The sequence below is a fragment of the Leptodactylus fuscus genome, chromosome 11, assembly GCF_031893055.1.
Source record: "Leptodactylus fuscus isolate aLepFus1 chromosome 11, aLepFus1.hap2, whole genome shotgun sequence".
In the NCBI taxonomy this organism is placed as follows: Eukaryota; Metazoa; Chordata; class Amphibia; order Anura; family Leptodactylidae; genus Leptodactylus; species Leptodactylus fuscus.
The window spans coordinates 50,597,462-50,608,912 of NC_134275.1; the positions used below are offsets into that span (position 1 = coordinate 50,597,462).

Genomic DNA, 11,451 nt, shown 5'->3' on the forward strand with positions numbered 1-11,451 from the left:
CCGCATCATGGCTGTTTGTAGGCAAATCAGGCCCCGCCCCTGATGCACTTGCAGGATGATTTGCAGATCCATAAGATCTGCTGTGTCCGATTGTGGCCACAAGGATGTGTTTCTGCTCTTATTACGGACCCCTACAAGGCACTATATTTGGTTGGGGAGGTAGATCAGACCGGAGGTGGCCATACATATTAGACTAATGGTAGCTGCTCATTTTATCACCAGGGGTGTTTGACAGCTGCTTATCTTGACTGATACGCATGTAGAATGCTGTCCATATACGTAAGAAAGCTCTTTCCTGATTTCACCATACACATGCACACTCAGCTCAATGTGTGTCCTTTATTGGGAAAGGTGAGAGATCTGCCTCCGCTCCAGAGGATCAGGCAGTTGATCCTTATCTGCCATCGGGGGTGAGTTAGGAGACCTCCATACACATTGGTTGACCGGCCCCACCAGCAGGTTTGACGGACAATCCCCCAATGTGTATGGCTATCTCACACATGGCAAATTCCATCTGAATGAGGCTTGTAGATCGCTCATTGACATGTATGAAACTGATTTTCGCAACCAATCTGCTTATATGTGAATATAACCTAGATAATGACCTCACGTAGCGAGCGGATACGTCCTTACGGATGATACCATCCCTGTCACCTCCAGCGCTGACCTCATCTGTCAGGAGGCATCAGGAGGCCGAGCCATTGAGGTTCATCGTGATTGCCGGAATGATCTATTGAGGATTGGCTGCGTTCCTGTCAGTCTCCCCTGATGATAGTGACATGTCTGTAGGAACGTCACGGTGTGAGGGATTCCTGAGATGTTCTGGGACTCATGTTCTTCTCTTCTTTTAGGCTGTCACTATTCCAACTTCTCATCAGTCCTGATTTCCTGAACTACAAAGGGGAGGAGCTTTCAGCAGAGCACAGACATTTTCGGGTGCAATCCAAGTAAGTTGAGGGCACGGTCCTAAATCTACCAATGGTAAATGAATATAATCCTTGTTCTCTACACTGCTCACATATGAGACAACAGCTGCCAAGAAATCTAGAGACATGTGCATGGTATAAATCTCTGCTTGTTGTCAGTGAATGGGAGCAAGGCTTAAAGGGACACTTTGCTGAGGTCAAGCCTAAGATAAAATGGTAGTAATATAAGGAAACACTAGATGGACCATGTGGTCTTTTTATGCCTTCCATTTTCTATGTTTCCATGTCACTTAATCATAGTGTGACCTGATTTTTCTAGCATGGTTTGCTGTGCAACCTGGAAGTCTCACTCTGCTTCCTGCATATACTATTGAGAACTAATGTGTGACCTCAGATTGGAAGATCAAAGGTCCATCACCCTGTTCTTCTGTCCTACCTCTTCTGTCATAATACCCCTTGCTTCTTCGTTGATTCTTAAATAATCTGATCCCTATAGCGCCCCCCCGCCCCCCTTTACAGCACCTTACAGGACTTTCTGTGACATTTTCCTCACAGTCCAAGGTCCTGGAGGGTTCATGCTAGGATTAGCTTTCAAGCGTTTTGCAGAATCATGAACTAGACATGGATAGAGGAACTAGGGTACTGGTGCTAGACTTGGGTACAGGTGCTAGACATGGGTACAGGTGCTAGACATGGGTACAGGTACTAGACTTGGGTATAGGTGCTAGACGTGGGTACAGGTGCTAGACATGGGTACAGGTGCTAGACATGGGTACAGGTGCGAGACATGGGTACAGGTGCGAGACATGGGTACAGGTGCTAGACTTGGGTACAGGTGCGAGACTTGGGTGTAGGTGCGAGACATGGGTACAGGTGCTAGATATGGGTACAGGTGCTAGACATGGGTGACAGCATCAGCAATAACCTATACGGATCTACTTTATTATTTTAATCAGTACCTCATAATCATAAAATTTGGAAATCCCCTCTATAGCCATGACTTCATGGCGACTTTGGCCTTGGCTCCTGTTGTATGACCAGATATTGCCATGTCACCCTGCGACTCCTTCGCTAATGTAAGTGAATGAAGTTGCTCTGTGCTCTGAGGGTGCTGTGGCTGTGACTCAAAATTGCCCAAAAATTCAACATTGCTTGATCTTTTTGTAACTAGAAGTCATGGTCACAGACTCAGAACATCTCCCACTTTTTGAAGTGACCCCATTTACTTACGTCAGTGTTTAGTCAGAGGGCAACACGTTGATCTTTGGTCATGTGACAGGAGTTGCAGCCAAAGTCGCTGTGTAGCCCTGTCTTGAAGGTTAGGGCTACACGATAACCTTGGCCGCGAACCGCATCGCTGATGGGGATCTCACTTTAACTATCTTACATCACAACATAATGAAAGTGAATGTGCTCATGTTGTCAATTGCAGATTTTTCAGTGTCACAGTTGCAGCATAGTTTGCAGTGTCACATGCATAGGACAGTTTGCAGTGTCACAGGTGCAGCACAGTTTGCGTTGCTACAGTAACAGTACAGTTTGCAGTGTCACAGGCACGGCACAGTTTGCGTTGCTACAGTAACAGTACAGTTTGCAGTGTCGCAGTTGCAGCACAGTTTGCAGTTCCACAGGCGCAGCACAGTTTGCAGTTCCACAGGCGCAGTACAGTTTGCAGTTCCACAGGCGCAGCACAGTTTGCAGTTCCACAGGCGCAGCACAGTTTGCAGTTCCACAGGCGCAGCACAGTTTGCAGTTCCACAGGCGCAGCACAGTTTGCAGTTCACAGGTGCAGCACAGTTTGCAGTTCCACAGGCGCAGTACAGTTTGCAGTGTCACAGGCGCAGCACAGTTTGCATTGCCACAGTAACAGTACAGTTTGCAGTGTTACAGGTGCAGCACAGTTTGCAGTTTCACAGGCGCAGCACAGTTTGCAGTTTCCCAGGCTCAGCACACTTTGCAGTTTCCCAGGCTCAGCACACTTTGCAGTTTCCCAGGCGCAGCACAGTTTGCAGTTTCACAGGCGCAGCACAGTTTGCAGTTTCACAGGCGCAGCACAGTTTGCAGTTTCACAGGCGCAGCACAGTTTGCAGTTTCACAGGCGCAGCACAGTTTGCATTGTCACAGTCGCAGCAGTTTGTAGTGCGACAGGCACAACACACTTTGCAGTGTCACAGTCTTGTTGTGACCACATTCAGTTTTGACTTTGTAGTGAGGCGGGATGGTGAATGTCATTTAAAAGAATGACTGTGTCCCTTTAGTGAAATAAGGACATGTACAAATATTAAAGGGATTCTCCGCTTTGGAATCTTGACCATAAGCTGACAATAAGGAGTACTTTTGTCAAACTACAATCTGTAGTGAATCCTGGCAGGAAGCATTCAATGTCTCTACAGCGCCACTACAGGGTGCACAGAGTATGACACAGAGCCTTCTCACCTGTAGGTTGCTCTTTGTAATCCTCTATTAGAATCCCGAATAGAGAAATTTGCTAATAGGTTGTATGGAAATGGACAATCCCTTTAAATATATTATTATGAGCTCCCACTTGCATTGCCATGTGACTGTAAATCAACAATTTCAGCTTTGCATTGTGATGTCACTATGGACGACAAATCGCCTGTGATGGAGGGAACCTTCTTCATATATGTCTGTTTTATTTAAATGGGTTGCACCAGGATACGAAGTGGTATGATCCATTCATCATGAATTTATCCCCTGTCCTATCAATAGACGATAACTTCAAATGGTGGTACAACCCTTTAAATATATCCCACAGACTAATATTACAAATCTTCCCTTCTGTCCTTGTCGTGTACTCTCTGCAGTGCTCCCATAGAGAATGAATGGGGTGACAAGGCGGGCGCTGACCCTGCTGCTCTATCATTCTGGATGAACCAGAGCCCTGTTCTCTAGATTGGAGGGGTCTCAGCAGTCAGACCACCACCCATCATGAAGTTACCCCCTATTGACATATTACTTGATAACTCGGTACAACCACTTTTAGGCACATTAATGATGCCAACTCCATATCTAGAGATCCCAAACACTTTGAAGGTACATTTATTTATAAGGGCAGCTGGAAGCTTAAAGCCGTCCAATAACATTATAAGGACATACATAGAGGAAGGGATTTCAAGCATAAAAATCAATGGTTTGTCAATTGAGGTTTGTCTCCCACTGCTGGTCCCTGCCCCTATATTACAGTAGGTGCTCGCTTGTCCCTTACGTCATATTACAGTAGGTGCTCGCTGGTTCCCTTATGTCATATTACAGTAGGTGCTTGCTTGTCCCCTTACGTCATATTACAGTAGGTGCTTGATTGTCTCCTTACATCACATGATAGTTGGCGCTTGCTTGTCCCCTTATATCAAATTACAATAGGTGCTCTCTTACCCCCTTATGTCATATTACAGTAGGTGCTCGCTTGTCCCCTTGCGTCATATTACAGTAGGTTCTCGCTTGTCTCCTTGCGTCATATTACAGTAGGTGCTCGCTTGTCTCCTTACGTCATATTACAGTAAGTGTTCGCTTGTCCCCTTGCGTCATATTACAGTAGGTGCTCGCTTGTCCCCTTATGTCATATTACAGTAGGTGCTCGCTGGTTCCCTTATGTCATATTACAGTAGGTGCTTGCTTGTCCCCTTACGTCATATTACAATAGGTGCTCGCTTGTCCCTTATGTCATATTACAGTAGGTGCTCACTGGTTCCCTTATGTCATATTACAGTAGGTGCTTGCTTGCCCCCTTACGTCATATTACAGTAGGTGCTTGATTGTCTCCTTACATCACATGATAGTTGGCGCTTGCTTGTCCCCTTATATCAAATTACAATAGGTGCTCTCTTACCCCCTTATGTCATATTACAGTAGGTGCTCGCTTGTCCCCTTGCGTCATATTACAGTAGGTTCTCGCTTGTCTCCTTGCGTCATATTACAGTAGGTGCTCGCTTGTCTCCTTACGTCATATTACAGTAAGTGTTCGCTTGTCCCCTTACGTCATATTACAGTAGGTGCTTGCTTGTCCCCTTATGTCATATTACAGTAGGTGCTCTCTTGTCTCCTTATGTCATATTACAGTAGGTGCTCCCTTGTCCACTTGTGTCATATTACAGTAGGTGCTCGCTTGTTTCCTTACGTCATATTACAGTAGGTACTCGCTTGTTTCCTTACGTCATATTACAGTAGGTGCTCGCTTGTCCCCTTGCGTCATATTACAGTAGGTGCTCTCTTGTCCCCTTATGTCATATTACAGTAGGTGCTTGCTGGTTCCCTTACGCCATATTGCAGTAGCTGCTCGCTTGTCCCCTTGCGTCATATTACAGTAGGTGCTCGTTTGTCCCCTTGTGTCATATTACAATAAGTGCTCGCTTGTTCCCTTACGTCATATTACAGTAGGTGCTCCCTTGTCCACTTGTGTCATATTACAGTAGGTGCTCGTTTGTCCCCTTGTGTCATGTTACAGTAGGTGCTCTCTTGTCCCCTTATGTCATGTTACAGTAGGTGCTCTCTTGTCCCCTTGCGTCATATTACAGTAGGTGCTCGCTTGTCCCCTTGCGTCATATTACAGTAGGTGCTCGCTTGTCCACTTGTGTCATATTACAGTAGGTGCTCGTTGGTTTCCTTACGTCTTTCACAGCTCCTGCAGGAGAGAAGGGCAGCATGACCCACAGCCCAGTCCCATGTTTGCTATTGCTACGGTGCTCAGGGCAGGTTCACACCACCCATAGGGAATGAGGACGAGACCTGCCTGGACTGCCCCTCCCCCCCCTCCCCGTGTGCTGCCTGTATGGCACATAAACACGAGAATATTATCCTCGCAGAAGAGAATGCGAATCTTGTCTAGACTGCCCTTATACATATAGATATTCCTGACCTGACCCTATAAAACTATTACAGCAATTACTGATAAAATTTAGGTCATAGACCCTTTAGTGTCCTGTCCCTTTAAGCATTTGTCGGGGTAAATGTGACCCTCCAGAGCTTTCATCATTGATCACCGAGGATCAGTGAAATGGGACTGGGAGCTGCGCTAATGGCCGGACACACGAGGAGATGGCGTAACATCCCTGTGCGATGATGTGCTCTGTCCGTTCTCATTTATCCCCTCCTGTGCCGACCCAGCACATCGTGCTCTGATACGTGGGCATGTATGTATAGCTACAAAGCACGGTCTTGTCTTAAAGGGATTGTCTAGTTAAGTCATTTTCAGGTGCATTTTTTTAATTGGGACCCCTATAACCTGGAATGTGGGGTCATTGCAGTGGCTAGGTCTATGGACCCTGCATCCATTGAATCGCCCATTACAATGGCTTCTTCCCTGATAATACAGTCATAAGCAAATCGTGGGGTGACATGTTAAAGTAGTGGGGAGCAACAAGCTGCAATAAGTCTATTGTGACTACTGCATACATTGTAGCCGGTGGTGTCTGACCGCCTGACAGTCGTAACAACCAGTTTGTCCAGATATGTCCCATTACTGCCCAGTCAGAAGACGCTCATCGGGTTCTCTGTTTTCCTACACGGCATCAGTTCAGTGCGCGCCTGCCATGTATACAGTGTTCTGTGTGACTCTGAGCTGCACGTTATACATCTATAGTTCAGGTTAGTCTGGACAGATCGAATATTTGCAGCAGATGAAGGTTTGCTGCAATTCTATCTAGTCTATACAATCCTCTGTGTGCTAAATACAGCAGCGGCACCAATCTGTCGCCCGTTCAGCACCAATCTGTCGCCCGTCCAGCACCTATCTGTCACCTGTCCAGTGCTCCCATTCACTGACCACAAGCAGGGATCTTAAAAACGGTGATTAGAAGGGTTCACAATGAGTCACATAGCTGGTACTAGAGAATCTATATGCAGGGTCAGCCATAGGTTGGATGGTGCCCCGTATCAATATTGTATTGTTGGTGGTCTGATATACTGCACCCCCACCGATCAGCTGTTTGAAGAGACTGCAATATGAGCACTATAACCTCTTCACTGTTTACCATACATAGTGCCATACTTTGTGTAGTGGCTGTGCTTGGTATTGCAGCTCATGCCCATTCACGTTAATGGAATTGATCCACTAACAGACCATATGACCGATGGATGTGACATCACTGGCACGGCTGCCACTTCAGCTGATCAATGGGGGAGCCAGTGCCATGAGGTGCCCAGGTAGGTTTTGAATGGTAAAAGTAGAAACCATTGTCAGTCATTGTCCCATAGGGCTTACAATCTAAATTCCCTATCCATATGTCTTTGGAGTGTGGGAGGATACTCACGCGGACAACGTAAAAACTCAGATGTTGTCCATAGTCGGATTTGAACCCAGGACTCCAGACACAGAGCAGGAAGCAGATAGCTCTGTTCTCTGTGTAGTGGCCAAGCCTGGTACTGCAGATTAGCTCCGAACCACTGGAATGGGACACGGCTCAGCTGCTATGCAGTGAATAGATCTGCTATGAATAGCTGATCAGTGGGGTTGTCAGGTGTCAGATCCCACCGACATGACATTGATGACCTTTCCTTATCATAAGTCATTAATAGAACCCCTTGTGGATACAGGGTTGTTATAAGCTTTGGGTGCCAGGTTTTTGGTGACATACTACTGTAGGAATGGGTGATGTGTCCTGTGCCATTGTTGGTGCAGTCACATATATAAAGGGGTGTTGTTGCTCTGCTGTCCTGGCACATATATAAAGGCAGAGCTGCAGGAATGGACATACCCATACAGGGCTTATCTCTTACTACAGGGAGGGGGGGGCACTGAAGAACCCCTTAACCCCTACCTGACATTGCTTCGGGAGTGCAGCTGCTTTTTAATCTGACTACATACAGTCTAAGATAATCCTATCAGCAGGGCCTGGCCGCTGCGCTTACCGTACGTCTGCTATGGCTGCACACCTAGTTTGTGAATTCCACCCTCAAACAGTTAATCATTTTCTATGTAGCCCTTTAATTTGGAGGGGGGGGGGGGTGCCCACCACCTACTGCTCGGGCCTCTGATTTATGCAGATTATTGCCCCAGAGTCTGCTCAGCCAACCAGAGGCATCCAGGCTCACATCTAGGCTCTTTCTGGTTACACAGGTCCGTTCATTTCTCAGGGAGCCTTCACGGCGGCGACGTCTGCTCTGTCGATGCTTCTGCTTGGCCGAGAGACTTAAGGGACCCAAATTATCATAAAAATAATCTGTCATGGGGGCAACTGCAAGCACTAGGGCACATCTAAAATAAATGGGGTCTGTCCCTTTAATTTCCGCCTAAGTGCCGTCCTCTGAAAATCCCAGTCCTGGCTTCTTGTCTTTGATGTCATGTGTTTGACCTTCTCGTCTCTTACATCCTTGGTCTTGAGTCTCCCTGTAGATTGTAAGCTCTCAGGATCGGAGCCCTCTTTGTTTGATGAGGAGCAGCATCTGTTCCCCGCGCAGTGCAGCATCGCACACCGGCCCCTTATAAATTCTGTATGATAATGATAATAGGTCAGAGTCTCCCGGGCATTGTGGTGCGGCTCCACAGCTCCCACAGCCATCACGCGGCTGACGATTGCAGGCGGTGTAATGTACGCCGCCGTTGTCCGTGTAGTATCTGTGCGTGTCCTCCTGCGTGGCCCGTCATATATATTCATTACTGTTTTCAGCAGATCTGGGCTCCAACATCCTTTGATTCTGCATTAAAGAAAAACGTTACTCAGCGCCTGGGTGGAGAACGGAAAACGACCGGAGAAAAATCAGGTAAAATAATACCCGACTGGATGTGTGAACCTTCAATATGGCGGCGCGGACGTTGGTGCCTTCCTCCATCAGTATGTCGTGTTGTTACTTCCTATCCTTTGGTTATGTACAGAGGACCTGCTCCCCTGACCTGGCTATTGTATAACAATAGGAGCACCTTTCCTTAGAATGGTGCGTTGTGTCGTTCCTCTGTTACTCCTCCTGGAAATTTCTGAAAAAATTGACAATTCATTGCTACCAGATGGGGGGCGCCGCTGAGAATGTTAGGGCCTGTTTACAAGTTGGAAGCCGAGGAGGAATTTCTAACAGAATCATTGGGCACAATGAGCAGGACGCTTACGTTTTCAGTGTCCGTTGTTGGTCTCGGCCTCAGATAGAAAACAACGGTAGGTGGGTTCCAGGTAATGTTTGACGTGGAATCCGCCTCTATGTCAGTTACAGATTCCTTCATGTGATCTTACCCCGGGGCCCCACGTTGCAAAACATGTAAAGAACCTTGTAGTGAATGCAGATGATATAAGATCGAAGACAGCGTCCGTCTAATTGTCTGTAAGGTAAGTGAGAACAGACTCAGAGGAGGGGACTCCATTGGTCCTCTGTTGTAGTGAATGTTGGTTGTTGCTGTCGTCCTGTTATAGATGACAGCAATGGACATTAATAACGGTAGTGTTGGAAATACCCAGCAGAACTAACAGAGGCACGGCACAACACTGAGTTATAGGATTTGCCATAAATCCCTGACTCTTTCAAGTCTCGTCTCTGGGACCTGTACCAAGTTGCCCATGTTCTCTCCATACACTTCTATAGTCACGGCTCAGTGGTTTATGTAACTCCCATAGAAATAAATAGGGGGAGTTCTTCAAACCCACGATCATCACTTTCTGCCTGGATTGGTGGCCATGTGTTGGAGGACCTCCATTATGGAGGTACATGCTGGTCACAAAGGTGGGAGCTGCATATACCAGATCCACAGGATATACCATAAATGTCTAAGATGGGAATACCCAATTGACTTGCGGAGTTTCGGCAGCTTAAGCTGTATCCTACAAGCTGCAAGTGAGTTGTCAGACCACAAATAAGTAATGCAATGTTTTCTGCAGGTTTCCAATGATAGCAGATTGTAGTTTGTAATTGTTCCATGATCTCTGCACCAATAGCCAGTATTACTTACTATTAGATTCCGTCAAAATTCTCCCCAAAATATCACATTTTTAGTGTCCAAGTTGGCCCTATAAAACTACTTGTGGGAATGTTCTGATAAGGGGTAAAAAACAACTTGCAAATGAGGCCTTGTGCAAACACTGGTGCCATGGTACCATAGTGTAATGGCCACTGGATAACAAGGACACATGACTATGCCGGGTGACTATGGAGCCAGAGAATCTTTATACTCAGGATCTATCCGTAGGACAGGTCTGCAATCTGTGATCGGTGGGTCCTAACGCAAATTGTCTGAAGAGGCCGTGGGGTTCACGAGCTCTGTGGCCGCCTCCCTGTGCCGATGACATCACGTTCACCAGTCTCATCGTACAACAGCAGCTCAGTCCCTTTGATGTAATTGGGGCTGAGCTGCTCCTCCAGGGACCCATTTATTTACTTCAGTGAGCCCAGTTGCAAATCTTCTCCCTTTACGGGCCTGTGACGGTGCATTCCATTACAATAATGAGGCTGCGTTCACATCTGCACCGGAGACTCTCCCGAGAGTTGGTGGAAGAAAAAGTCCTGCACGGCAAACTTTTTTCAGTGTAAAAATGACGTACACCCTCTGGACCCCATTATAGTCAGTGGGGTCCGCCGGGCTCCTTGCGTCGCCGCTGTTATGGCAGACCACCTCTCCGTTGTTCGGTAGAACCAGCGCTGTTTTTAGCCATTCCTGTTAGTAGTTTTCTACCACTGCAAATTTATCTCAAACTGTTGGCAAATCTTAGTCATTTTTTCTGATAGCTGAACATTCCTATGTTCCAAAAAAAGCAGCCGTGTGTTTTGTAGCTTCTAATGTTCTCAGAATAGTATCTGTTATAAAAATGGCAATGCCGTCCCTGGGTGGGCTCGAACCACCAACCTTTCGGTTAACAGCCGAACGCGCTAACCGATTGCGCCACAGAGACCTGGTGCTTGGCTTTGTCTGTCTCATTCAGTGAGGTGAGTCATATTTACCCCTGTACAGGACAAGTTCAGAACTAAAATAATATTCCTTAAAGGGGTTGTCCCAGGAGTATTAATTTACTTACCTGGTCCCAGGGATTGGTAATGGTGGATCCGAGGATTCTGGCGTTCCACCCAGAGCCCCTGTGAGATCGGGGAAGGAGGGGAGGTGAAGCGACCCAGGGAGCCGACCGCTGTCTGAAATGACATGACCTGGGGCTTGTGACCTTGTCCGAATCTATTATCCTTGATCCCTGAGGCCAGGTAAGTCCTGACTGCCATTGAAATGCCTCAAAATCCAACTGCAAAAAAATCTGTGTGAACTTAGCCTATGGCGTTTAGGTAGGTAAAATTGATATTGGCGATTTCCAATAATGCAACATTTTTAGAAATGGAAGCACGCAGGCTGCGCAGATTTTTCTGCAATGTGTGGATGGGATTCGCTATTTTCATAAATCATAAAACGTCCCAAAAAAACTTAAATTTTTTTAACATGGGCTGGCAATGGCTAATGCACGCGACATTCTTAGGTTCTAAACATCCTCATTTGACTACTGAGAACAGAACTTTTGCAAAATGTGGCCCATCTGTTCCTCTATGGCATTGGGGTCGGTTGGTGCTTGTATGGTATTGAAATAGCTGTTTGCAGTTTTTAGATATGGCG

At 46.7% G+C, this 11,451-nt stretch overlaps 1 non-coding gene across 1 annotated transcript; it reads right to left on the reverse strand.

The window, feature by feature from the left end:
* Positions 1 to 10,676: 10,676 nt before the first annotated feature.
* On the reverse strand, positions 10,677 to 10,750 carry TRNAN-GUU (transfer RNA asparagine (anticodon GUU)). Its single transcript has one exon. It is a non-coding gene; the product is annotated as a tRNA-Asn (tRNA).
* Positions 10,751 to 11,451: the final 701 nt, after the last annotated feature.